At 42.4% G+C, this 15,723-nt stretch overlaps 1 protein-coding gene across 2 annotated transcripts in view; it reads right to left on the bottom strand.

The window, feature by feature from the left end:
* PC (pyruvate carboxylase) overlaps nucleotides 1–15,447 on the bottom strand; it is a 1,188,093-nt gene extending 1,172,646 nt beyond the window's left edge. The window contains exon 1 of one of the 2 annotated variants that reach the window (XM_030220280.1): nucleotides 15,357–15,447. The gene's annotated coding sequence lies outside the window, so the exon portion shown is untranslated. The remainder of the gene's footprint in view (nucleotides 1–15,356) is intronic. The other variant, XM_030220278.1, reaches the window with a different exon arrangement.
* Nucleotides 15,448–15,723: the final 276 nt, after the last annotated feature.

Below are 15,723 nucleotides of genomic sequence, written 5' to 3'. Positions count from 1 at the left end.
AAATGATATTTTCAAATATGACAGGTTTCAGAAATGTTTGCAATGTAAAATAGTCTAGCTGTTCATGTATCATTGGATGTGCTTTCTATAAGTGCATATAAGTAGACATTCACATGACAGACCCTTAAGAAAGATTTTCGCAAGTCGCGATGGTGAAGAGAAAAGTCGTAGAAGGTCCAGAGGAATTTTGAAAAGTTTGAATGTGGTAATGTATCTGCTATCCTCTGTGCTCTATGTATATGAGGCCTTCTATTCTACCTAAAGCTTTTTGAGTTATAATGCTTTTTGTCTGTCTACACAATAACAACAAACAGTGTTATGCCCATATAATATCTATATTTTGTTTCTATTTCTCTGTATATGCTCTCAAACATATCACATTTATTTACACACAAGAATAGTTGAAGTCTCTACACAAACTGCTTATTTCTTTTTCATAATAATAAGTACCCTTTCCTGGATTAGGTATTTCACAAGAATGGGTATCCCCTAGAATTTACCCAATACTGAATTTCCCTAATTCTCTAAATTTTTCTGTTCATAATGCTTTTCTGTTTCTCAAGCAATGTATAAGAATTACTGGCAACAAATTTGAATACCACATGAGCAAGCTTCTCTATCTCATGTCATTCCAGATCAGTGTATCATCTGCTGTATACCTACTGGTCACTTGTGCAAGGGCCCGGCCTATACTAATTTTACAGATATGCAGATACCTGTGAAAAATAAAAGGTACCTGCTTGTCTGAGTAGATGCTTTCTCAAAAATTTTTTAAAACAAAATAATAATAATAAATAGAAGCTTATCCTTGCATCAAAGAGATTATTCCCATATTTGGCAATCCCTGCAAAATTACTACAGACAATGGTTTCATTTTGATGAGTTCCTAAAGTCTTTTGTTCCTGTACTAAGTAAACCTACTAGCAATGGCCTAGTTGAGCACTACAATGCCGCTTGCCTTGTTAGCTCTTCAAGCCACCCCATCTGCCTTTTTAAAGCTAATCCTGATAACAACTTGCCTGCCAATATTCTGTTTATTATCATTACTTTTTCTGTCTTCGATTTTCACAGGAAATCTCAGTCCGAAGAGGGGAGGGTAATGATAGCCCTTCCCCTGCCACTGGTTATCCAAAAGCTCTCAAAGTTGGAGATTTGGTTCACCGGAAGTACTACATCCCTATTTACGTAGGACCCTTCCAAATTAGTCAAGTTGCAAGACCACACATCCTGGGTCCACCTAACAGACATCCGCATCTACAAGGCTCCTGATTCAGTCCCTTTCAAGCCATCACCATCAGCTCAGCAGTTACCACTGGTTCTGCAGCCTCCGCCACCACTTCAAGTTGATGGACTAAAAGAACATTTTCCAAGCATCTGACAACTACAGACGTTACCACCTTACCTGAATGGAACATTGCCCATCAAAGAGAGCCTACTACTGCACTTGCCATTTTTCCAGTGGAACCGTGTGATGCAAGTCCAACTACCCAGAAGAGGACACTGTACTCTGTACTCCAAAGACTGTATTGGGACTTGTTGTACTTCTATTATTCCTAATTTTGGTTCCAGGACTAATCTATTATACATTTGAAAAGACTCACAGGTTTTTTCAGTATACTTAGTAATAATCACAAGAATCCACCCTAGGTACCCCAACAGTTGATTTACTCTGTTTTAATTGAAACCCTATATCTAATCATTACTTGCCCTTTTTAATTCTATTTAATTCTATTATTCCTGACAATACGAATCATCATTTGTTTTGTTTTAACTTTGAAATTTTTCAGGGATGTGGACAAATTAAAATTAACAGATTACACATCCAATAATCAGACCCTCTAACAGAGAACCTGTATATTTTTGGTATGCCACTTATAACATTGATTAAAGTGGGTGGCATCCTTGGTTTTTCATCCTCTATTGTCACTATCAAGAGGGGTACTTGATTAATTTAAAGCCAGAAATCATTGTTATACTTACATTCCCAGTAATACTGACACTGATGATTCCTTTATAAAGGCATTACAAGACCTTTCTGCCTGAGTCTACAAAACTAGCTACTAAATCAGGTGTTGATATTGTTGCATTATTCCCTATGTTCAGAGGTTTGTTTTAAGCCTCCTTGTTACTACTCTCAGTACAAGACAAACTACATTTCCACCATAAAAGTCTGTGTAGGACCACTGCTATTTATTTTACTTATTTTACTCTTATTGCCTGTAACGCAAGGACACCTCTTTTATTAAGGAAGATATTTATTCTGCTTATGCTGTTTAATTGAACTATCATATGTTTCTTTCTAGTTTGTTACATTTTGCTAATTTGTATAGACAGGTGTAGATTGTTTTCTCTCCATTTTTAAACTGTTGTACCTTTCATCACTATACCTCAAATAGTAACTAAGCAGACTGTTTTCTAGTGTTGATGATTTCTTACTCATCAAGAGAAAGTGATGCAGATCAATTCATTTCTTTAACACATATTTGCTTCATATTCTGTATAAAGGAACAAGAAGATTATGTTCCTATGTATGTTCCAAAAACACTATAACTCAACAGTGCCTTCATGTATGATCTAGATCCATTACACCTAGCAGTAAGATAATTACAAAACTATTATCCTGCCCATAATTATAAGACTACTGCAGGTTAAGCAGCAGGCCCTTCATATATAATGTAGGCCTATAACATCCATAGCTTAGCCTTTGCAATACTTGTAATGCTCCTGAATTTGCAGTAGTTATTCATTATTTGGCCAATATTAATCCTTTTTAAATGCTAAAATGAAATATTTGATCCCTATTAACACCAGTTTTAGCTATATTTACACATTCAAAGTTTGACTAATGATAAACTTTGATTGAAAGTTTTCTTTCCCCCGCCTTCCAACATCAGCTTTGTAATCATGATATATTAATCAATCACAATCATATGCACTTGACCTTATTGATTCCATTGTATGGTACCTAGACTTAATTGACTTCACATGTTTCCAAGTCTAGCTCCGCCCTAGAGGGGTGGGTGTAAGAAAGTTGGGCCCCTTGGGTTGGTTATGATAAATGGGGAAACCTAATGCTGCATTTCATCCAGCATATAAAATTGTATCCACATACTGACTCTTGCTATGGCCTTGTTCCTTATTGTACCAGAGCACCCATGTCACCTCAATCCTATACATTCCCCCCCACAGAACTCTAAGAGCCCTCTGGAAAGGACGGCCACACCCACTAGTAGTCATGTGTGCCAGCCCCCTCTGAGGGGCCTGGCAAGAGGGGAATGAAGAGTTATGCTAGCCCTTGCTCTCAGTAAAATACAGGCCAATGGCTCATAATAAGAGCAAGGCTTCTTAAAATCAGAATCATCTCTGATACAAAAGAGAGCTAGCTTGTAAAAATCAGAGATCACCTTTGACACAGTTACATTTCACTATGGCAAGTGCTGAACTGGCAAGGGTGGGGGCAATCTACTCTATAAACAATCCTGAGATTGGCACCTGCAAGACGTCATAAGCAAGAGTTGCTATGGTTACGTAGAGATAGTGCTGGGTCAGCTGCACCCCAGGTGAGAACATCCAAAGGGGGGGGGCTACAGGAAGGTTTGGGAACATGTGAAGTCATTCTGATCAACTGATAAGGACTAGGAGCCCTGTTGAGACAGCTGGGGTCCATTGAAATGAATAGGGCCAAAATTGTATATAAGCAGCAGTTTGAGGAGTATTAGTTCAGACGAGACGAGACGAGAAGAAGAAGGAGATGAGAGGAGAAGACAAACAGAGAAGGGAGACTCCAGAAGGCTAGAGAGAGAGGACGTGCCATGATATGCGGTTCCATTATGTGAATGCTTAACCTACCTGTATTACCATTGGTAAGATTGTAATAAACTATCTTATCATATCTACTACATACTGGGTTCCTTTCTAATTACAAGAGTCCATACTGCCTGACGGTGTAAGCCTGTCATGAGCAGATTCAAGGTTGGGAAAGCTAGATATTTGGAGGGCATATGTAACTTTGCCAAGAGAGATGAGACGGGCCACTGCTTCCGCTGCTGGATTAGCAAAGGCAGATTCTGAGAAAATAAATAGGTGTCAGGTCAGGGTTCCTGCAGGGGGGGGGGGGGGGGCTGCTGCATTGGGGGTAATGGGGGCCTGCTAGCATGCAAATGCATGCTGGACCTGGCTCACCATTCCTTTCCAATGGTCTGCAAACCCTAACGCCAGCTCCGAGCTGGTGTAGGGTTTGACATGGCCAGCGAGCCAATCTTTGGCGCACTGGTAGCTGATCATTGGGGAGGAATAGGTTTAGCATGTATTTGTATGAAACTTGCGCTAAGAGCCCTGTTTTGCATGCTAGTTGCATTTGGGGGCTCTGATCATGGAGTGGTAGCAAACGCAGGCGCTATTATGGTGCTAACAGCCTCTAGCGCTTGCAATTGCTTTTGATTATCAGCCCATCAGTTTGTAAAACTTTAAATACCTTATTTAATAAATTATTCAAAGCAGTTTACAACCAAACTAAACATATAATCCAATAAAATAGCATAGCCCAGAAACTAAGTCTCATCTAATATACACACCTTATAACCTAAAGGTCTATTTTGAGCCTAGTTTATGGTGCAGCACGTCTGAGAGACTAGAGAGCCAACAGGGTGATACCGAAAGCTACTGCAAGCAGAAGAATGGGGTTAATAAGTGGTCAACATGCTCATTATGGGTCGCACAATGCAGAAAGGGGTTCAGCACTCAAATTAACTTGTGCAGTAGATATCAGTGCACAGTATATTAAAATGCAAGGTAAAGATTATTAGCTAATCCATACCAATGAAGAGAAGCTTCAAATATGCATGCTAATGTCTATAGCGCAAGAAGTCTACCACCAGGTCTGAGGAGGCTTAGAAGGGTAGGGAAAGTCTCCCAACCTAAATCCCTTGCTTCTGATAGTTTTCTGTCAGCCCCAAACTTTCCCTGGTAATCTTGTGACCCTCTCCCTCTACCCCTAGAACAATCTGACCCCTCCTCATCATCCCCCTCTGACAAAAACCAAAATTCCCTAGTAGTCTAGTGGCTCCTTTCCTCCCAACACTGATCCCATCCCCCTTCCCACTCTAAAGGAAGGAGGGGAGTGAGAAGAAACACTGGAAGGAGGAAGAGGGTAGAAAAGGGTTACAAGGTACTGGGGGGGAAAAAAGATCTCAGAAGGGAATTAGAAAACTGGGTAGCAGATAAGAGGGGGGGGGGGGAAGGGGCAGGATGCCAGGAGAGGCTGACTGACAGGTGACGAGTTGGGTTAGTGAGAGAATGAAGAATTGAAGATATGTGAGACTAGGGAGGGAGGGGCAAGAGGGGAAGATGTAAGGCTCATATGAAGGTGAAATGTGACAAAGAGGGAAATCAAGGACTAGAGGGGGAGAATGAGGCTAAATTTCTAGCTGCTGAGTGGAAGATGTAAAGCTCATATGAAGTGAAATGTGACAAAGAGGGAATCAAGGACTAGAGGGGAAGAATGTGGCGTAATTCCAGCTGCTGAGTGGAAGATGTAAAGCTCATATGAAGGTGAAAATGTGACAAAGAGGGAAATCAAGGACTAGAGGGAGAGAAAGAGACATAATTCTAGCTGCTGAGTGAAGATTCAGAAAAATGATGATTGGGAACAATCGATGACAGAGAATTTAGGCCCAGAGCATCAACCAAACGTTAAAAAATCATAAAACGTAAAGTCCTTAACAAATTTAAAAAAACGAACAATGCACCAAAAAAACAAGTCGCACATGTTCGGTGCGGTATTGTAAAGTACAATGCATCAAACTGGTGGAATCCCCGCAGTAATCGGCCCCTAAAGCATCCGCAGATCAGCCAAGCTTTCTGCTGGCTGCTCTGCACATGCCACAAAACGTCACCCCCCCCCCCCCAAAACCCAAACACGTGGATCGGGAGGGGGCAAAGGCGCTCGTCAGGAGCGTCCTGTATGGACGGCCCTTCCCCCCTCCCCCACCCCCCCACACATTTGCTCATCTGCAGTCCGTTTTCAGCTACCGTCGTCGGAAAATGGCCGTTAATGCATGCCACGGTTCAAAAATTCTTCGTTAAAGGGTCATTAAAGTTTAGTGCATCTGGGCCTCAGACAGCAAAGAAAGACAGGAGAAAAAAAACAAAGAAATGAAAACAAGACCCTGATAAACAACTTAGAAAACGCCAAAACAAGAAAGGTTGAAAGGAGAGACTGTGATCAAGAAGCTTAGTAAAACAAAATGCCTAGACAACAATTTTCAATTAAGTGACTGCAATATGTTGGCTTTTGAATATGCCACCCTGATAACTTTATATTTTACACAGTACAAAAAGAAATACTTGTTTATCCGTGTTGCATTGAATTCAGACTTCTCAGAGTCTATTCTGGTTAGTGGTTGCTTATTCTCTATCTGAAACACTGCGCTCTCCAGGAGTGAAGAAGTTAGGTATTCTGTTATGTTTACTTTGTGTAGGAATCTATAGCAGTCTGACTTGTTTTGGGGATTTTTTCTCCAGTAGAAAGTATACTAGTAGTCTGGATGCTGCCTTTTATAGCAGGGTTGTTGCTATTTGAGTCCTGGACCTTAGTGCTGTTTTATTATGACAGGTTTCCTATATAGGTCTGGAATGTGCTTTCTTGCAGGGTTTGGTTACTGGAGCTCTGAAGGGGTACCCCTCTCCTCCCCCCCATTCCCCCTCAGTCCTCACTACCTTGGAATAGATGGTGTTATATGGGCCCATTCAATCCTAGTTATGCCACTAATACACTCTCTCTCCTCATGAAGCCTGCTGTTAGATCATAGCTGAAGGACTCAAAGCAGGTAACTGAGGAGAGGGGAAAGAGAAGGAGAAGCTGTATGCAATATATGTGCTCTATAAACCTAAACCCACAGAACACTTGGGAACACTGCTATAAAGGACTTTATTTGTTGGTCCCCAACATGGGCAGATTAATTTCTGGTTCAAAACCATGCAGCACAGAATCAAGCCAATTCACACCACTGCCTCCAAGGATAAAACCACCTAGGAATAGATGGTTCACAGTAGGCTCAGGAAGACTTCGCTATGTGCACCAGAGGCATCCGCTCTCACAAGTGTTGCCCCTACAGAATTCTTTTGCTCCATTACAGCATGGTGATGATCCTGAAAATAGAACTGAGGCAGAAGAGAAAGAAATGAAGTTGGAACAAAAGGATATGAAGGGACCCAAAGAGAAAAGACAACCCCAAATCACTAATGTTGAAGCACATACCAGGAAATGTACAAGGAAAGCGATGGCCACAAATGCTCGCAGTCTAAGCAATAAAGTTCATGACCTTCAAGCCCTGATGTTGGAGGCAGACTTAGACATTGTTGCAATCACGGATGGTGGCTAAATGGTTCGCATGAATGGGATGCAAACATACCAGGCTATAATCTGTTTAGGAAGGATAGAGAGAGTCGTAAAGGTGGAGGAGTAGCTCTACATGTGAGAAATGATATCACGGCGACCGAAATGACAGGGACCTGGGGAAAGGAAGAAGCGATATAGATCACCTTAAAAAGAGAGGATAGAACCTCTGTACACGTGGGTGTTGTCTACAGACCTCCGAAACAATTGGAGGAACTAGATAAAGACCTGATCGCAGATATTCAAAAGTTGGGAAACAAGAGAGAGGTGCTGTTGCTGGGAGATTCAATCTGCCGATGTAGATTGGAAGGTTCTGTCCTGCGGAATCGGAAAGAAGTAGAGAGATCGTGGATGCTTTACAAAGCGGTTTGCTCAGACAAATGGTGACGGAACCCACGAGGGAGGGAGCGACGCTGGATCTGGTGCTCACAAATGGGGATAGCGTGTCAATATCCAAGTGGGTGCCCACCTGGCAGCAGTGACCATCAAAACGGTTTGGTTTGAAATTACAGCTAAAGTGAGAGCGGCCACTCAAAACTCAAAGTTCTGGATTTCAAGCGTGCTGACTTAGTAAAATGGGGGAATACCTGAGGAAGGAGATGATGGGCTGGGAGGAAAACCGAGAAGTGGAAGGACAGTGGTCCAGGCTGAAAGAAGCTATAAATAAGGCCACGAACCTTTATGTAAGGAAAGTAAATAAAAGCAAGAGAAAAAGGAAACCGATATGGTTCTCCAAGCAAGTGGCTGAGAAAATAAAGGCTAAAGAATTGGCGTTCCAGAAATACACAAAAACTAAAAAAAAGGAACACGAGGAGGAATACAGGATGAAACTGAAAGAAGCCAAGAGAGAGATACGTCTGGCGAAAGCGCAAGCGGAAGAACAAATGGCTAGAAATGTAAGGAGGGGTGACAAAAATTTCTTCAGGTATATAAGTGAAAGGAGAATGACTAAAAAGGGAATTGTGAGACTAAAAGATACTGCGAACCGCTATGTGGATAATGATGAAGAAAAAGCAAATTTGCTAAATAGATACTTTTGTTCTGTTTTCACAGAAGAAAATCCTGGAGAAGGACCGTGATGGACTGCAAAAAGTATAAATGAGATTAAAGTGGATAGAGCACCGTTCACGGAAGAGAGTGTGTATGAACAGCTTGAAAAGCTAAAGGTGGATAAAGCCATGGGACCGGATGGGATCCACCACAGGATATTGAGGGAGCTCAGAGAGGTTCTGGCGGGTCCTCTTAAAGATTTGTTTAACATATCCTTGCAGACGGGAGAGGTTCCGAAGGATTGGAGAACGGCGGAGGTGGTCCCTCTTCACAAGAGTGGTGATAGGGAAGAAGCTGGAAACTACAGGCCGGTAAGCCTCACTTCGATTATTGGAAAAATAATAGAAATCAACCAAAATAAAACAAGGAAAAGAAAATAAGATGATACCTTTTTATTGGACATAACTTAATACATTTCTTGATTAGCTTTCGAAGGTTGCCCTTCTTCCTCAGGGCAACCTTCGAAAGCTAATCAAGAAATGTACTAAGTTATGTCCAATAAAAAAGGTATCATCTTATTTTCTTTTCCTTGTTTTATTTTGTTTGATTTCTATTGATAACCTTAAGAGTGGACTAACACGGCTACCACACTCCTTTACTGGAAAAATAATGGAAACGATAGTGGAAAGGATAGTGAATTTCCTGGAAGCCAATAAGTTGCAAGATCCGAGACAACATGGTTTTACCAAAGGGAAATCGTGCCAAACGAATCTCATTGAGTTCTTTGATTGGGTGACAGGAGAATTGAATCAAGGACGAGCTATGGACGTAATCTACTTAGATTTCAGCAAAGCTTTTGACACGGTTCCCCACAGGAGGCTCTTAAATAAACTGGAAGGGCTGAAGATAGGACCCGAAGTGGTGAACTGGATTAGGAACTGGTTGACGGACAGAAGCCAGAGGGTGGTGGTGAATGGAATTCGCTCGGAGGGAAAGGTGAGTAGTGGTGTGCCTCAGGGATCGGTGCTGGGACCGATTCTGTTCAATATATTTGTGAGTGACATTGCCGAAGGGTTAGAAGGTAAAGTTTGCCTATTTGCGGATGATACTAAGATCTGCAACAGAGTGGACAACCGGGAGGGAGTGGAAAACATGAAAAAGGATCTGAGGAAGCTAGAATGGTCTAAGGTTTGGCAATTAAAATTCAATGCGAAGAAATGCAAAGTGATGCACTTAGGGAATAGAAACCCTCGGGAGATGTATGTGTTAGGCGGGGAGAATCTGATAGGTACAGACGGGGAGAGGGATCTTGGGGTGATAGTATCTGAGGATCTGAAGGCGACGAAACAGTGTGACAAGGCGGTGGCCGTAGCTAGAAGGTTGTTAGGCTGTATAGAGAGAGGTGTGACCAGCAGAAGAAGGGAGGTGTTGATGCCCCTGTATAAGTCGTTGGTGAGGCCCCACCTAGAGTATTGTGTTCAGTTTTGGAGGCCCTACCTTGCGAAGGATGTAAAAAGAATTGAAGCGGTGCAAAGAAAAGCTACGAGAATGGTAAGGGATTTGCGTTACAAGACGTATGAAGAGAGACTTCATGACCTGAACATGTATACTCTGGAAGAAAGGAGAAACAGGGGTGATATGATACAGACGTTCAAATATTTGAAAAGTATTAATCCGCAAACGAATCTTTTCCGGAGGTGCGAAGGCAGTAGAACGAGAGGACATGAAATGAGATTGAAGGGGGGCAGACTCAAAAAAAATGTCAGGAAGTATTTTTTCACGGAGAGAGTACTGGATGCTTGGAATGCCCTCCCGCGGGAGGTGGTGGAAATGAAAACGGTAACAGAATTCAAACACGCGTGGGATAAACATAGAGGAATCCTATTCAGAAGGAATGGATCCTAAGGAGCTTAGCCGAGATTGGATGGCAGAGCCAGCCGGTGGTGGGAGGCGAGGATAGTGCTGGGCGGACTTATACGGTCTGTGCCAGAGCCAGTGGTGGGAGGCGGGGCTGGTGGTTGGGAGGCGGGGATAGTGCTGGACAGACTTATACGGTCTGTGCCCTGAAGAGGACAAGTACAAATCAAAGTAGGATATACACAAAAAGTAGCACATATGAGTTTGTCTTGTTGGACAGACTGGATGGACCATGCAGGTCTTTTTCTGCCGTCATTTACTATGTTACTATGTAATGTGTGTTACGCCTATGAGCAGGTGTTCTGGATAATGCCCCTGAATCTCTCTTCTTACCACCTCAGCACTATGTGGACAGTTTGTGGGCATAACTTCAGAGGAGCCAGAGGTTATCCGCTTAGCCATATTCAAACCACTGATGAAGTTAGGACAACTGGATATCCAGCGCCAGTACCAGGCCACCAGCTGGTGCTAAATATCTGGTTTCAGTGTCAACTTAATGGTCTGAATACGGCCACTAAGCGGATAGGACTCCCAACTGGATAAAGTTAGGATTGCTTTTTTGCTATCCTAGCTGTTTTGCTATCCTAACTTTATCCAGTTAGTAGTCTGAATACTGCCACTAACTGAATAATTTCCAACTCCACTCGTAGACCACCCTGCCACTGTCTAGACGGTGCCAAGGTGTTCAGAAGAAATATTCAGTGGAACTATCAAGTTAGTGCCACTGTAGAGGCCAACTGAAACCATTTTTCCCCATTACAGTCGAAACTGAACCTGCAACTGAAATCTGCTACTCAGTTTTGGCCGAAACAGAAACCATAAACAAAACTCAGTGTGCTGCACCTCAGAGGCCCTCCCCCTCCAGGAATAAAGATGACCCCCCCCCCCCCCAATGGAACAAAGGCAAAGTGAGGCTCCCCCCCTGACCCTGCCCACTGCTGTAAGCCTGGACCCCCCAGGCTTACCTTAAAAGCACTGGTAATGCAATGGGGGCAGGAGCAATCCACATTCACCCCAGCTGGCTCCGCTGTCAACATGGCTGCCACAACTTCTGGTGGCAGTCTCGGCAGCCATGTTGACAACAGAGCCGACAGGGGCAGGGCTGAGTGCAGATTGCTCCTGCCCCCTCTGCACCACCAATGTTTTTAAGGTAAATCCAGGGCGGGAGGTGTGGCCCCCGGTGGAGGATCTGGAAGGGGTCTCGGACAGAAGCTGCTTCTGGGGGGGAGGGGAGAGAACAGAGCAGAGTTTTGGTTTCAGCCAAAACCAAATTCAGTCAGCCTCTATGCCACTGAATCTCTCTCTCTCACTGGCACTCATGCAGTTTGCAGAACTTTTGAATATCAGCCCATATCCAGTTAGTAGCCTGAATATCACAGCTAAACAGATAGCTCTTCCGAGTCATTGCTGAAACCAAAATATCGCAGCTAAACAGCAACTCAGAGTCATTGCTGAAACCAGAATATTGCAGCTAAACAGAGAGCACTTCCAAGTCATTGCTGAAACGAGATATTCAGCACCAACCATGTTCTCCTTAAATGCTGACGGCTGCAGTTAAATATCAGCCGAACTTTCTTAGTTGGGAAAAGTTGGCTTTAAAAACAAATCCATACAGGACGCATACAAAGCAGCTCTTTTCCTGAACTAATAGCATACACAAGAATCCTCTTGGTTCTTCTAACCTCCTGCGTAGGAGACTGAAATACCTTAAGAGGCAGCAGTCATTTGGCTCTGTCCCAGCTACCCTTCCAAGGGGGAGGGGATATGGCAAAATTAATCTTGTACAAGAGAAAAGGACAGGAAGAAAATGGTTCACTACTGCTGTTTTGAATGGTCAAAACAGAGTATTATACATGGGCAGAACTGATGTCCATTTTAGAAGTTAAGTCCTATTTATAGGAGAGGAGAGAGCTGTGATAAGAACTGCCGCTTTAAAAATAGTTTGATCTCTGTTTTACAGAAACAAACTAGGTTAACCTTGTAACGGTACAAGACAACTACAGCCTTTCACTTCTCTTAAAAATCTTAAGTACAATTAGACTGACAATCAAAGCAAGTTATGCGTTTACTGCGGTAATAACTTCCTTATTCATAAATTTTCAAAAATTAAATGGATTTAAGTGGCCTGATTTCATTCAAGTGCCCAGATATTACTTGTATAATTATGGACCAGATTAAGAGAGGGATGGAGGCAACATTTAAAAGGTCCGTTTAGGAGCGATATTCAGCTGCTAAATGGATTAGTTATCCATTTAATTTAGACTTGCCAAATAGTAGGGTTGAACTAAAATTTTTATTTATGGTAATCAATGGAAATAGAATAAAATAAAACATAGAAAATAAAATAAGTTGATACCTTTTTTAATTGGACTAACAATACATTTTTTGATTAGCTTTCGAAGGTAGCCCTTCTTCCTCTGATCAGAAATAAGCAAATGTTGGTAAATAACAGTATATGTAAGTGAAACATCAAAGCATTTCAGTGACAGTCTAACAGGATAAGGGTGGGTTAGGTGAGGGACAGGGAGATATGTATGGTGATAAGAGGGTGACAAAGCAGAAGAATTTTATGGTTTATAATGGGCTAGAAAACCCAGATCTTTGTTAAGTCCTGTCTGGTGGATGTCAAAATATTTAATCATTCTGATTTCAAAGGTTTATTTATTTATGGATAGTGCTGGCGCAGTCACCAATGAATAAACACATTTAGCACTGTTTATACTGATCAATTTTAACTGCCAGCATTTAAATTCCAACCGTGACTATGCCAGCTGAAAATATATCCCAGTGTGGTAAAACGCTCAGTCTGAACTTACATGTTAAAGCATGCATTTTTTCAAGTACAAAGAATCCTGGGGCTAAAGGATGTAAAAGGAATGAGACAGGTGTAATGCCAAAATATAGCTGCCTCTGGGGTAGACTGTAATCTGTGTTTGCAACAATTCTCTCTATGCATTCCCAAGACACTCAATGGGCTGTCACTTGAAATTCCAAAAGCTCCATGTTCCTGCTCACAGAAAGTATGTACTGATTCCATGAAAAAGATATCTTTTTAGAAGTAGATGCAGCAACTTTTTGCAAATACCTCCTTTGAAATCAGCTGTAGGTCAAAACTCAGGGTATACTCTTATTCAATCATGCAGATGCAAACATAGCAATTTAAAATATTTTCTCAAGTGGAGTGGAGGAGTAGACTAGCAGTTAGTGCAGCGGACTTTGATCCTGGGGAACTGGGTTCGATTCCCACTGCAGCTCCTTGTGACTCTGGGCAAGTTACTTCACTCTCCATTGCCCCAGGTACAAATAAGTACCTGTATGTAACAGCAATATATCAAGTCCCAAAACTCACAATTGTCATTTTTGCAGGATAACACCTAAGTAGCAGTAGTCTGAAGGAAAACAAATATGAACACATTTCTCTTAGTTTCTGTTGTAAAACAGTGATAAAGTTTACATAGTACAAAATGTTAAGAAACCAGAAAACTGTTACTTATACTCTGTTTCTTGCATTTCTCCTACCAGATACACAATAATGGGCAAGATATGCCTTTGTTCTTGTTTTGACCCAACTTAGTCATGCTTATGGGCCATTGACAGCTATAATTCATGCTATTATATATCAGCACAACCATATGTGTCAAAATCATAATTATTCTTTTAAAACAAAATAAACATTTTAAATATCACAGTAATGAATACTACAATGTCACTGCAGCAGAATACCTATAGACAGGGCTTTTCTTTGAGGGGGTACTGAGTACCGGCACCTTTTCCACTGTCTGCTAAACTTGACCCATGGTTCTCGTATTTTAATGAAAGAGCTCAGGTTCTACATACAAATTCTGCCTTGTCATAGATTCTATGACTGGTTGCAGGGGTCCTGTCTATTGTAGGGTGGGTCCCTCAATGATCACTCCACCCCTGAAGGGTGGCCTGGCATTTGAGTACCGGCACCTTTTTTGCTAGACAAAATGCACTGCCTACAGAAGACCAACAAACCCAAGCTGATATCCCAAAACACCATACACATTATTTTAATACTAAAGAACAGCAGTTCCTGAACTGTAGGGTAATAAAGTATTCATGGGGGGTCATAGCCACAGCTGGAAAAAGCCTCAGACAGCTACATCATCAGCCTAAGCAGGCCAGTGAAATACATGTCCTGCATGGGACTTGCTAGAAAACAGGGACTTCAGTAGCATCAGTCAATGTCACACAAGTTGGCTTGGAGCAGAAAAATAGGGGGAAATGGGGGCTATCGCTTTTTTTCCCCCTAATTAAAAAGAGTGCCACACAAAAAGTCTGAGAACTGTTATAGCGCATATTATCCAATCAATATTCTCCAATGCAATATACACACACACCCCCACTATCTCCCTCTAAATGCACAAATGTTTTTGAGTGTTAATGGTGAATTAAAAAATTAAGTAGTCTCCAACATACCCTGACATGGCATAAGGTGCCTGTCATGCTACTCGTTCAGTAAACACTCCTGCATCCTGACTGCTGCACATTATCCACTACTACTCAATCCTATCGGACCTTACAAGTCCTAACACGACTTTCCTGCCTGCTGTACACCGCCTTGGGTGAATCTCTTCATAAAGGCGGTTAATAAAGCCCAATAAATACATCTACATGCCAGCTACTAGACAACTTTTCAGTTATGTACATGACTTTCAAGCACTTTACACGCTATTGCCTGTGCCTAAGCTTTGCAAGTTACTCTGCTGCACGTTATAACAATAGGCATTGCAGGCAAAGATACCAAATCACATGTACTACACGTGCAACAGATACATTTGGTTGCCTTCTTCACTTGCTCGCCAACCGAGAATCCTTCGTCACACGCATTCAAGGAGCCGGAGACGGACCCGGACCCGGACCCCGCCTCCCCCATCTGGTAATGTTCTCTCTCTCTCTTTTCCATTCTCTCAAACCCACTTTCTCCACCACTCTGCTCTGCTCCTCTCCCCCAGCGCCAGCATCCCTCCCTCCATTCCCCCTCCCCTTGCCGCCTGCGCCCCATTATCAACCCCTACCCCAGTCGAACCTTCAAATTTGTCGTTAAAGTGCTAGCAAGTAACACACGCACGCTGACTGCTACAATCCCGGACAAGGAGGCTGGATAATTGGTCGCGATCCACGCCCCTCTCCCCTCTTACGCAGCTTCCTGTTTCCAATGGGGCAAGACCAAGGAGGTTGAAGAAAAAGATGGGATGACGTCAAACCGTTGAAGCCACTGAGGTTAGCCGCTGTTTCCTCTTCCCCGCGCAGCCGTCATCTAATACACTCAAAACAAAGCAAGCAAGCTTGCGAGCTGCTGCATTCTCGTTACCGTTCTATATTGTTGGTAGCATTTTCATTTCATCTCACTTATATTTTCAAACATGCTGGCTTGTGCAGCATATGGATGTACA

The sequence above is a fragment of the Microcaecilia unicolor genome, chromosome 11, assembly GCF_901765095.1.
Source record: "Microcaecilia unicolor chromosome 11, aMicUni1.1, whole genome shotgun sequence".
NCBI classification, from domain to species: domain Eukaryota; kingdom Metazoa; phylum Chordata; class Amphibia; order Gymnophiona; family Siphonopidae; genus Microcaecilia; species Microcaecilia unicolor.
This window is presented reverse-complemented; position numbering and strand designations above follow the sequence as displayed.